Below are 10,570 nucleotides of genomic sequence, written 5' to 3'. Positions count from 1 at the left end.
TGTGGACAGGTGTCTTTTATACAGGTAACAAACTGAGATTAGGAGTACTCCCTTTAAGAGTGTGCTCCTAATCTCAGCTCGTTACCTGTATTAAAGACACCTGGGAGCCAGAAATATTTCTGATTGAGAGGGGGTCAAATACTTATTTCCCTCATTAAAATACAAATCAATTTATAAAAATTTTGACATGCGTTTTTCTGGATTTTTTTGTTGTTATTCTGTCTCTCACTGTTCAAATAAACCTACCATTAAAATTATAGACCGATCCTTTCTTTGTCAGTGGGCAAACATACAAAATCAGCAGGGGATCAAATACCTTTCGCCCTCACTGTATGTATTTATTTATTTAATGGCACATGAGACACCTGTCTGATTTGCACCTGTCTAAGTGGACTAATCCATTGCGTAGGCCACGTGGATGGCACACCAGTATCACCAGAAGTACATTTAGCCTACCGTTAATTCACATAATTTCTCATCTACAATGTTTGTTTGGTTATGGTCATTTCTGTTAATGCATTCAATATATTATTATTAAGAGTATATTACTGTTCTCATTGTCGGAGTGGACATGTTGTTAGGGGAGCGCACAAGCTATGCTACACTTGTGAGAAACAAGTTTTGGTTTATTTCATTCCATTTACGAGTTTTGTCAATTTTCTTCATTGTCTTTTTGTTTGAAGCGCTCATGTCAGTGTTGCGTATGGATGCGCACCTGATTACGCATAGAAGTAGGCCTAGGCTACCTGGCCTGCGTGCTAATGTTGGCCAATAAATGTGCCCATTTGAGGATCTGATTGTCTGATAGTACCCGCAAAACATCAGTCACAACGTCAACAGTGAAGAGGCAACTCCGGCATGCTGGCCTTCTAGGCAGATTTCCTCTGTCCGGTGTCTGTGTTCCTTGGCCAATAAAAAGAAAAGATTAAGATGGGCAAAGGAACACAGACACCGGACAGAGGAAATCTGCCTAGAAGGCCAGCATGCTGGAGTCGCCTCTTCACTGTTGACATTGAGATTGGTGTTTTGCAAGTACTATTTAATTAAGCTGCCAGTTGAGGACTTGTGAGGCATCGGTTTCTCAAACTAAACACTTCATTGTACTTGTCCTCTTACTCAGTTGTGCACCGGGGCCTCCCACTCCTCTTTCTATTCTGGTTAGAGCCAGATTGCGCTGTTCTGTGAAGGGAGTATTACTGAGCGTTGTACGAGATCTAAAGTTTCTTGGCAATTTCTCTCATGGAATAGCCTTCATTTCTCAGAAATGTCTTTGTTTCTGGCCATTTTGAGCCTGTAATTGAACCCACAAAAGCTGATGCTCCAGATACTCAACTAGTCTAAAGAAGGCCAGTTTAATTGCAAAAGGGTTTTCTAATTATCAATTAGCTAATCCAAGTTTATCATTTTAAAAAGGCTAACACACATTCACAGTCACAGATGGCTCGAGGGAGGGAGTTCCAGAGCCTAGGAGCAACCCTGGAGAAGGCACTGTCACTGAAACTCTGGAGCTTGGACCTGGGGATGACAAGGTGGGCAACTGTGGTTGAGCAGAGAGAGCATGAGGGCTGGTACTGTAGGAGAGAAGAAGTTCAGAGAGGCAAGGTGGAGGAGAGCTTTTTAGGTCAGGAGGATCTTGTAATTAATGCGGTGGGAGACAGGGAGCCAGTGGAGTTCACAGAGGATGGGGGTGATATGCTGCCAGGATGATTTAGTGTGGGTTAGAAGATGGACTGCTTAGTTTTGAACCATTTGGAGCTTATCGAGGGAGTTTGTGTTAGTGAGTTGCAAAAGTCTATTCGGGAGAGGAGATGAAAGCATGGATTAGAGTTTCGGCCGGCAGGAGAGGGAGGGGCTGACTTTGGCGGATTTGCGTAAGTGGAATAATTTGTTTTTTACAATCTGATGGATGTGGTGGTTGAGGGATAGGGTCTTAAGGTAGACAAGCATACATATTTCTGTCCAAATACTTTTCACAATTGCCTCCTACATCATACAACCTTTGGATTGCTGCCATTGAGTTCTGATTCATCATACCACTGTGAGGACAGTGCCGTTGACAACAAAATGTTATCCCTCTTCCTCTTCCTGAGGAGTAGCAGGGGGTACACTCCAACCTTGTGGAACCTATGTACCTGGAATCATTAATGACAAAATAACTTCCAGAAACACAACAAATATCAGTCAAATAATGACATTTAGATTTACAGTCTTAAATGAGACAACAACAAATAAGTGCATAGGGCCTATAATTTCCCTAAGCTAGAAATGCAGAAATCTTTTTAATGGAAAACATAATAAAGCTCACCAGCTTGTTTGCTGCTTTAACCAAGGTTGCATATCTTCCATGTTTCATTGTCTTATTTGCCCATTCATCTGTTGCCTTCATTTTTTGGGCCTCTAACTTGACCTTTAGCTGTATTTTTGCACCACAGAACTGGCACTTATTTTATGCTCCTCCTATTGCTGTTTTACAACTAGGACACAGCTTACTGCTGGAGCCAGGAGCCATTCTGCATGAAAGGTGGATATGAAAGTGTCTGAAAAAATAGCCCTATACACATAACTTTGACTGATGTTGCACCAGGGAGGTCCACTCTGGCAATGGGGCTTGAATTGCCAAGGAGAACTAGAGATTGTGAGATAAAAACTATACTAACAATAGCAATTAATAAAGAGAGTTTGGCCAATTAAGGAGCTGACGACGAGTTCACATTAAACATCAAGCCCCGACCCTTCTCAAACCCATTAAAGAAGTGCTATGTGTGTGTTTGACGGTAATGTGGGTTTCAATGACTCAATCATATGGGTCAGATCTGATAATGGACCTCGCCTGGTACTTAAACAAAGCCTGAGACTTTAACATTACCCCACATGCCACACTGTAATGGAAAAATGTGCCATACTAACTGTTGTAACCTAGATATAGGCTGCCTGCCATAGCCTCAAGAGCATAGTGCAATGAGTGTCGTTAGTTGACAGATGAAACAGTACCTGGGCCAGTGAGATTTGTTTACTTATTTTAAGCTGCACATTTTGAATAATCTCCTCCAGTTGGTTTGCATTTTTAAACTACAACCTGGTTTGGTTTTTGAAAACAAAAGAAATGGGAAGAAAGATGAATTAATTAAAAGTGAAAAAGTCTCCACTTACTTAAAATGCAGCCAGAGGATGGATCAAGAGGATGGAGAGAGAGACCAAGAGACTAAAGGTGTCAGCCGTAGGTCTGAATAGAAGGGTGGTAGGTGTGAAGGGTCTTTATTTGGAGCTGCAGTGTAAACAGTTTAGAATTGTATTTGACTGTGTATGTAGGATACTTATTTTAATAAACATGTTTAATTGAGCATTAAGGTGTACTTCATTTGAAAGTGGATTACATCACAAAAACTACAGGTGATTTACAAAAATGTAAAGAATGTGAATGGTGGATAATAAGATGACCATTGGATAGATACACATTCACTGAGCATTGCTGTCTGGTGGGCCCAATTCATCCATTGTTTGCCGTTTTAGATCTTGTGGAGCAAACAATTGTCTTTAGAAAGGCTTTGAAAAGACAAGTTGAACTAGCTGATAGACGGGGGTGTCAAACTCATTCCACAGAGGGCAGAGTGTCTGTGGGTTTTTGGTTTTTCATTACAATGAACACCTGGACAACCTAACCAGGTGAGCGGAGTTCCTTGGTCATTTTTGACCTTCATTTATCAATCAAGGGTGGTGTCACGACTCCCGCAGAAGTCGGTTCCTCTCATGTTCGGGCGGCGATCGACGTCACCGGCTTTCTAGCTATCGCCGCTCCATTTTTCATATTAATTTGTTTTGTCTTGACCCATACACACCTGGTTTTCATTCCCTAATCATTCTACATGAATTTAGCCCTCTGTTTCCCATCATGTATTTGTGTGTAATTGTTTGGTATTGTGGATTATTGTCGGGCGCTTTACTTTTGTCATGTTCCGTGTTTTTGGCATGTTATTGTTTTTAAGTGCTGTGTATTTTGGAGCGGAATTCAAGTGCGCCTGTTCACGACACTGCTCTCCTGCACCTGACTTCGCCTCCCGTACACACCTTTGACAGGTGGAGCAAAAACCTGCAGACACTCGGACCTCCCATGGTAGGAGTTTGACACATGTGGATTAAAGTAATTAACCACTCAAACTATTTTAATCCGGTGTGTAGATGTTGCCCAGAACAAAACCCTGCGCCCACCATGAAACTCCATTGACTGCCTAGCTCGCTCTAGCTAGCTAGCTGAAACTGTTGAGTAGGCCTATAGCTAAAATGTTCATTGAAAACCTTAACAGATCAGTGAAAATGCATAGTGGTTTGAGAAATGTCGTAAAAAGCTAGAAATCAATCTCCATAACATTACATACTTGCGATTACAACCACATTGTTATATTGCATACTTCACTTACCAGATATGAGTGATCGGGTGCGTTCCAAGTTGCCTTTGTTGTTGTCATGATGCGCAGTTGTGTTGTAGGTCAACATACACGGATTCTGCACAGACTAAGAATATACATTCAACTACCTGGAAATGCGTTTTTTTTTTCATTAATTGTACTTTTTTTTATAATCCGAACAACGCATAAAGTAACCTCCCTTGTAGCCGACTGTGTTGACGTGCTGGAACGCGCTCCGCATTACATTGGGTTGAAGTGGCCTATGTACAGTACTAATCTTGGGTCAGTTTTCCGTTATTTTCTCGTACGACTTGGGGAGAGAAAGCAACGTCAGCCGCAAGGGTTTTGATCGGCCAACATATGTTTTGACTGCAATGAGCGCAACAACACCCACCAATATCAAGGGAAATCAAGCATAGAAAACAGTATTTGACATTGGATGTAGGCTAAACATTGGAACCGCTCCAATATTATTGTGTAGACATGACTTGGTCTTAAAGCAACCAAACATTTGTTAGTAATTTTTTGTAATTTCATTATTACTTTTTTAAAACTTTAGTCTTAATTATATATAGTTATATTGTTTGTATAGCCTGGATCTCAGACTACCATAACCTTAATAATAATCACCATACTTACTTCACAAGCAATTACACTAGTTGACTGCACAGACACATAGTAGGATACTGACACTCACTCCGCGGTGGTCGTGAATGGGTATGAAGGCTGGACAAGTCGGAGTTCTCGGAAATTCCTCGTTCCGACTAGGACGTTTCACTTGAATGACCCTCCAAATAGGAATTACAAGTGGGAAATTAGAAAATGATGTTGCCAATCTTATTGGTTTAAGAATTGTTCCGACTTCAAAAGCACTTGAACACAATCACGTTGGAGTTACAATTTCCCATTTCCCACGAGAATGTGAAGCCAGCATAATACTGCATTCAAGTGCTAGTCGGTACTGGGAAACTGACATTTCTGACTTGCTAACTGGTTGAACGCGTTACAGTATCCTAAGTATATAACATGATTGACATGGCCGTAATTAATTATTTTACATTAACCTGTTTAACATGTAATAAATGCATTGAACTAAATTGTGTATTTAGGCTCCATGAAATACGAAATGGGTTATGAAGAAAATTGTGTACTGTTGCCTACACGACAAATTTGCCTTTCTGATTACAAGTGCACCAGTATACCAAAGTATTAAGCGAAATCAAGCATAGAAAACAGCATTGGTATTAATAAAACCATTTTTTTACGTAACTGTATTTTCTCAACAATTATGATCAGCAAGTCTAAAACAGTACATATGCATACGACACATTATAAAACAAAGACAACATTTCTGTATATTCACAACGTTGAATTAGCCATAAAGAATAACAAAATGAAATAGACTATCGAGTCTATTCTTGTTACAAATTTAACCAGTAGGCGTTTGCTGAAATGCATTATGTACATATATGCACGAATTGAATGTGAGACTGTGTTGCAACTACAGACGACATTTAAAAAAACGTTGAGGTCCATCCAACAGCAAATAATGTTTCACTACACGATTTGAATGACCCTTACCAAATGAGTGTAAACATCACATTTAAATGGAAAATAGCTAAATTATACAGGCAATAAAACGATATGCTTCACTAGACTATAGGTGATTTTGTTTGTGGGTTAAATGAAGAGAATATTCAAGTTAAGTTCAAGTTTATTCGGCTATTGCTTTTCCATCCGCACAGAGACGAGAGAAACAAGGAACAGAGAAATAGAAACATCACATTTAACAAAAAATATAGCTTATGCAGAGAGTGTGCAGTTGCTTCGATAAAGATGCAATTAGGGTTTTATTATAGGCTAAGAGCAGTGATTATGTGATGAATACATTTACAAATAAAAGCCAATGTTTGAGTCCAAGAACGCACAAGTTGATACCATGACTCGGGGCTCGAAATGATAGGCATCCCGCCATAATCGATGATAAAATGATTAAAATATATATGTAACGGGCTGTTCAACAAAGCACACAAACCCTGTAATTATTAAAAAGCCATGCCCACGGTGCAGATGCAACGTATCAAAGCATTTATCTTAAAATGTTGACTATTTCTTCACATTATAAATGCAGCAATCTCACATCGCAGTTGGCGATACGCGCGGATGTTCCCAAAATGCAACCGGCGGGAAACCACGTTCTCCAAAGCGCACAGTTCTCCCAAAGCGCACCGGTGCCTCAAATGCTAGAGGTTTCATGTGACCGAGATACCACTATTCGTGAGAGAAAAAATAAAGAGAAGATCTAACAACTATCATGGGCTGTTAATATGATTAGGATTGCGTTTTTGGCTTCTGGACATAGAAAATAACGTTTATTTGAAATTCAACAGAACAAGAGGTAATGCTGATTTCAATGGCACAATGTTAATGAGGAACGCCAGGGATTTTGGGCCCCATGAAAATATATCATTGGACCCCACCACCACAGGCCACACGAACCCTGGGCAATTGCTGTAACCACACACATCTAGAACCCAATCAAAGCTTTAAATAACTACCTTTGCAAGCTTGCAACTCTCTTGAAGTCCAATATTTACTGTACGATATTTCCTGGCAGTGAGCTGTGAAAATATAACACTGTGCAGACATGCATGCAATATTCTGCATACAGTGGAATTCACTATTTGATGCAAAACTGATACCCTCTATAAAGAATTGTGCTAAAGGCCATATTTAACAGTCTAAATGTCATTTTAAATGGTAAAAGTCTTGAATGGAAAATTTTCTTAAACAATAAATTACTTAAATATACATTAACCTCTTCAATTAAAATAAATTTACATTACCATCTATAGAATTATATAACAAACAAAATAGTACAATCTGCAGCAGATTATTGAACTAAGTATACATACCAACTAGAAAATAAGCAGCTGTAAAAGTGGAAATGGAAAACAAAATGGAAATAAAGGATGGTGACGCTAGAGGATGGTGACGCTAGAGGATGGTGGCGCTAGAGGAAAGGTCAAGTGGTCATCCCATCAATAGGTTTCTTCCACTTGGTCTTGATTGTGCACAACAAATATTATGGCAATCCAGGCATTACTTTGAGATATATATCTTGTTCTCAGCCTGTGGGCATCATGCATGTAGTGATCCAATATCCATAACAATGCCATTTAACAGTTATCACTGGCCATTGCTCAGCCTTACTCACCAAGAGCCCAGCGCCAAGCCTTCTTGCTAGCAAAGTGACTGATCAAGTCTTTGAAGTCCAGCTTTCTAGCTAACTGACGTTCAATGGACAGCATGGCAAGACTGCAAAGCCTGTCCTGGAACATAGTGGACCTCAAATAGTTGATCAGTTTTAGCTTACTGAAAGCTCTCTTGCCACCAGCAACAGTCCCAGGCAGTATGCAAAAAATACATAAAGCAATGCACACTTCTCCAAAAATGCTTTGCAGCTGCATCTTACAAATTGCATCCAGCAGACCAAGAGAGGGCAAGTTAGGGGGGAGGGGGGGGGGGGAGTGGCAGCATATACAGTGTTCAGGTGTCTTACTTCATTTTGAAACTCAGGTGTAAGTTCTCTGGAATACTTCATGATCAGTGGTTGGCACACAGAAGGGACTTTATCCTCACCAATCTGCCCAAATTTCAGAACAGCAGAAAATTATTCTGCAATTTTTGCAGTGGTGTGGAACATAGTGTCCAAGTCACTTATGATGTTGTCCATAGCAGTAAAAAAAAAAAACACACTGTGTTCCAAAACACTGTTGCTGCACTGTCCTGAGCCGTCTCCTCTTGAGAGGTCTCACCATGGAATCTCTTCCTTTTCCTCTGGCGGCTGTGTTCCTTGCTAAATTGAGGTGCAACATCATTTGCGTAGCAATCAGTGTTTCCTCAGACAGGAGAGACTCCCATCCATCTCCAAGAGCCTGCATCTCTTCCTTTAAGGCTCTGATATTGGCTGCCTCTGTGTCAAGTGCGATTTTTTTTCAGAGAGGCTCACTGGATGTTTACTTTTGTCAAAAACAAGAAAAGAAACCGTTACTTTTACTAGTACATTGTAAATAAAATATTCTTAATAATGATAGGTTAATAATTTAATATTTTTAAAAAATGTACCTAATGTTCTAATATTTCTTTAGGGCCCCTGTCAGTCATAGGCCCTTAGACTCGTCCTAACTTTCCCCCCCATATGGTGCCCCTGTGTACTATGCCAATTGCCACTGCCCTTTCTCTCGGTTCTTGAGATTATTTGATCTTAACAAACCGTGCCTTGCCTATGTCGATAAGATCTAGCCGATAATGTTGGTTAACATATTTGTCAAACATGACTAGCCTATATCTTTGTAATTAAAAGTCTCATTTCATATCAGCATCAGTCTCATCATAGTAGAGCTACATTTTATACTCATTCAAGTCACGAGTGTGTCCCGAAGTTGAAGCGTTTATTCATCCCCTTGCCAATGGAACAAGTTGGTGGTGGCAAGGGGTTCGTTTGGGATTCAACAAAAGTCTGCTGGCAGACTTGAACCGACAGCCTGTTGGGGAGAGGGAGACAAACAATGACTTATTATAGATTGGTATATGAGAAGCTACATCTCTGCTGTAGCTTGAACAGTAGGCCTACCTTTAATCACGTTCTTGTTCTGCTCTCTTCCATTAGTCCACTGGGCCTTATTTCGCCTCCCTTTTGCTCTGTCTTGGCTCAGCCGGAGCAAATTTAACAGGTTTCTCTACATCAGCCTCTGTCATTTCTAACAGAGCTGCATTTCGAAGAACTGACACTAGAAGGGAAAATATTAAGCAAAAAAGTATCCGTACATTTCGATTCAACAAGAGTGGTGATACATCCCAATTCTCCACACTTTTCCTTAAGTATGCACTTGTACACTCCTTCTCATGGGTTTTAAAGGCATTTAATATGTGTGGGTATTGGCTGGAGGGATTGATGGATTTAATTGACAATTAAAAAAGTACAAGGCTGCTCCAGCCAGAGACAACCGAACATGCACAGCAAAATTATTGAGGATAAGAAGAAGGCAAGGTGGAATATACCACAATTGTTGTGGTTGTTAGAACAGTGGGTGCTGTGGGTGGGCTCTCTCTGTTGTCTTTACACTAGCAGATTTCTAAGAGCTTCTGTATAATAACAGCCATTTAATTTACAAAAGGTCTTTGCTTTCATTTACTAAATCATAAAACAGAAAAATATCACAGTAATGGTTGAACCTACCCACTATGATGTCCTTCACATGTCGTGTCTTGATGCCCTCTCCCGCACCAATTTAATTGGGTGGCTAGGTCAGATCCGAAAATACTAACTGAGATCGGAAAAGAACATGTTAATGCAGACAATTATTGTCTTTCAAATCTGCCTGTTATACATTCAGAACATAAAAGTTCAAGTCTTACCAGATATGTTTCTGCACACTAATACAGTTCCAATGTAGCACTAACACCAGACTCAACTAATCAACTCATTTTAGTTGAATGAGTTGTGTTTGAGGTCAACTAGAATAATTAACCCATTCCATCGGGGCACTGCAGCCAAATCCTATTGGCTGTATTCCAACACTATACACACTTTAACTGCTGCTGGGTGAGCTCGTATGACGGTAGATCAAATATAAGGAACAACTGATGGGCTAGAACACAAAGGTTATTAAGAATTATACTGTTACACAGTTGTTGTGAATCCCTCTATGTAGCCCATGAAAGGGTTAGCGAACATATTTAAAAAAAATGTTTAATGTGCCCGGCCAAGTCTCTCATTTGAAGTCATAGAGCTCCTACAATGTAAGTTGTGGCAGTATGGGTTCCCTGTCCTCCTCACCCCTCTGTGGTTCTTGACCCGGTAGAGCAGTTGCAGTTGCACTTCTTACTTGTACAAGTTTAGTCAGATGCGCCACCTTGAGCTGAAGCTCCCCCAGCTTTTCAAGGTTGATCCATTAGTACTAATACAAAGCAGTTTTCTGATTTCAATAGAAAGGTGAGGCCAAATATACCAGTGCAATTTGATGGGATAAGCCGTTGGGTGACCTAGGGAAAGTTGAGAGACCGGTGTGAGTACCATTGTGAGAAAGGGAGTAAAAAGTATTGTTGTTATTTTGAATTTCATTCATTAAATAGCTTACATTCAAGAGAGTCTTCCTCATGGG

The 10,570-nt window shown here is 40.2% G+C and overlaps 1 long non-coding RNA gene across 1 annotated transcript; it reads right to left on the bottom strand.

Annotated features, from left to right (window-relative positions):
- Positions 1–8,820: 8,820 nt before the first annotated feature.
- On the bottom strand, positions 8,821–9,772 carry LOC149982515 (uncharacterized). Its single transcript, XR_016497211.1, has 3 exons — positions 9,646–9,772; positions 9,040–9,196; positions 8,821–8,950 (listed from the first exon to the last, which is right to left on the bottom strand). It is a non-coding gene; the product is annotated as an uncharacterized LOC149982515 (long non-coding RNA).
- Between the last annotated feature and the right edge of the window lie 798 nt (positions 9,773–10,570).

The sequence above is a fragment of the Oncorhynchus mykiss genome, chromosome 7 (genome assembly GCF_057628025.1).
Source record: "Oncorhynchus mykiss isolate SJ-2025 chromosome 7, ASM5762802v1, whole genome shotgun sequence".
NCBI lineage: Eukaryota > Metazoa > Chordata > Actinopteri > Salmoniformes > Salmonidae > Oncorhynchus > Oncorhynchus mykiss.
This window is presented reverse-complemented; position numbering and strand designations above follow the sequence as displayed.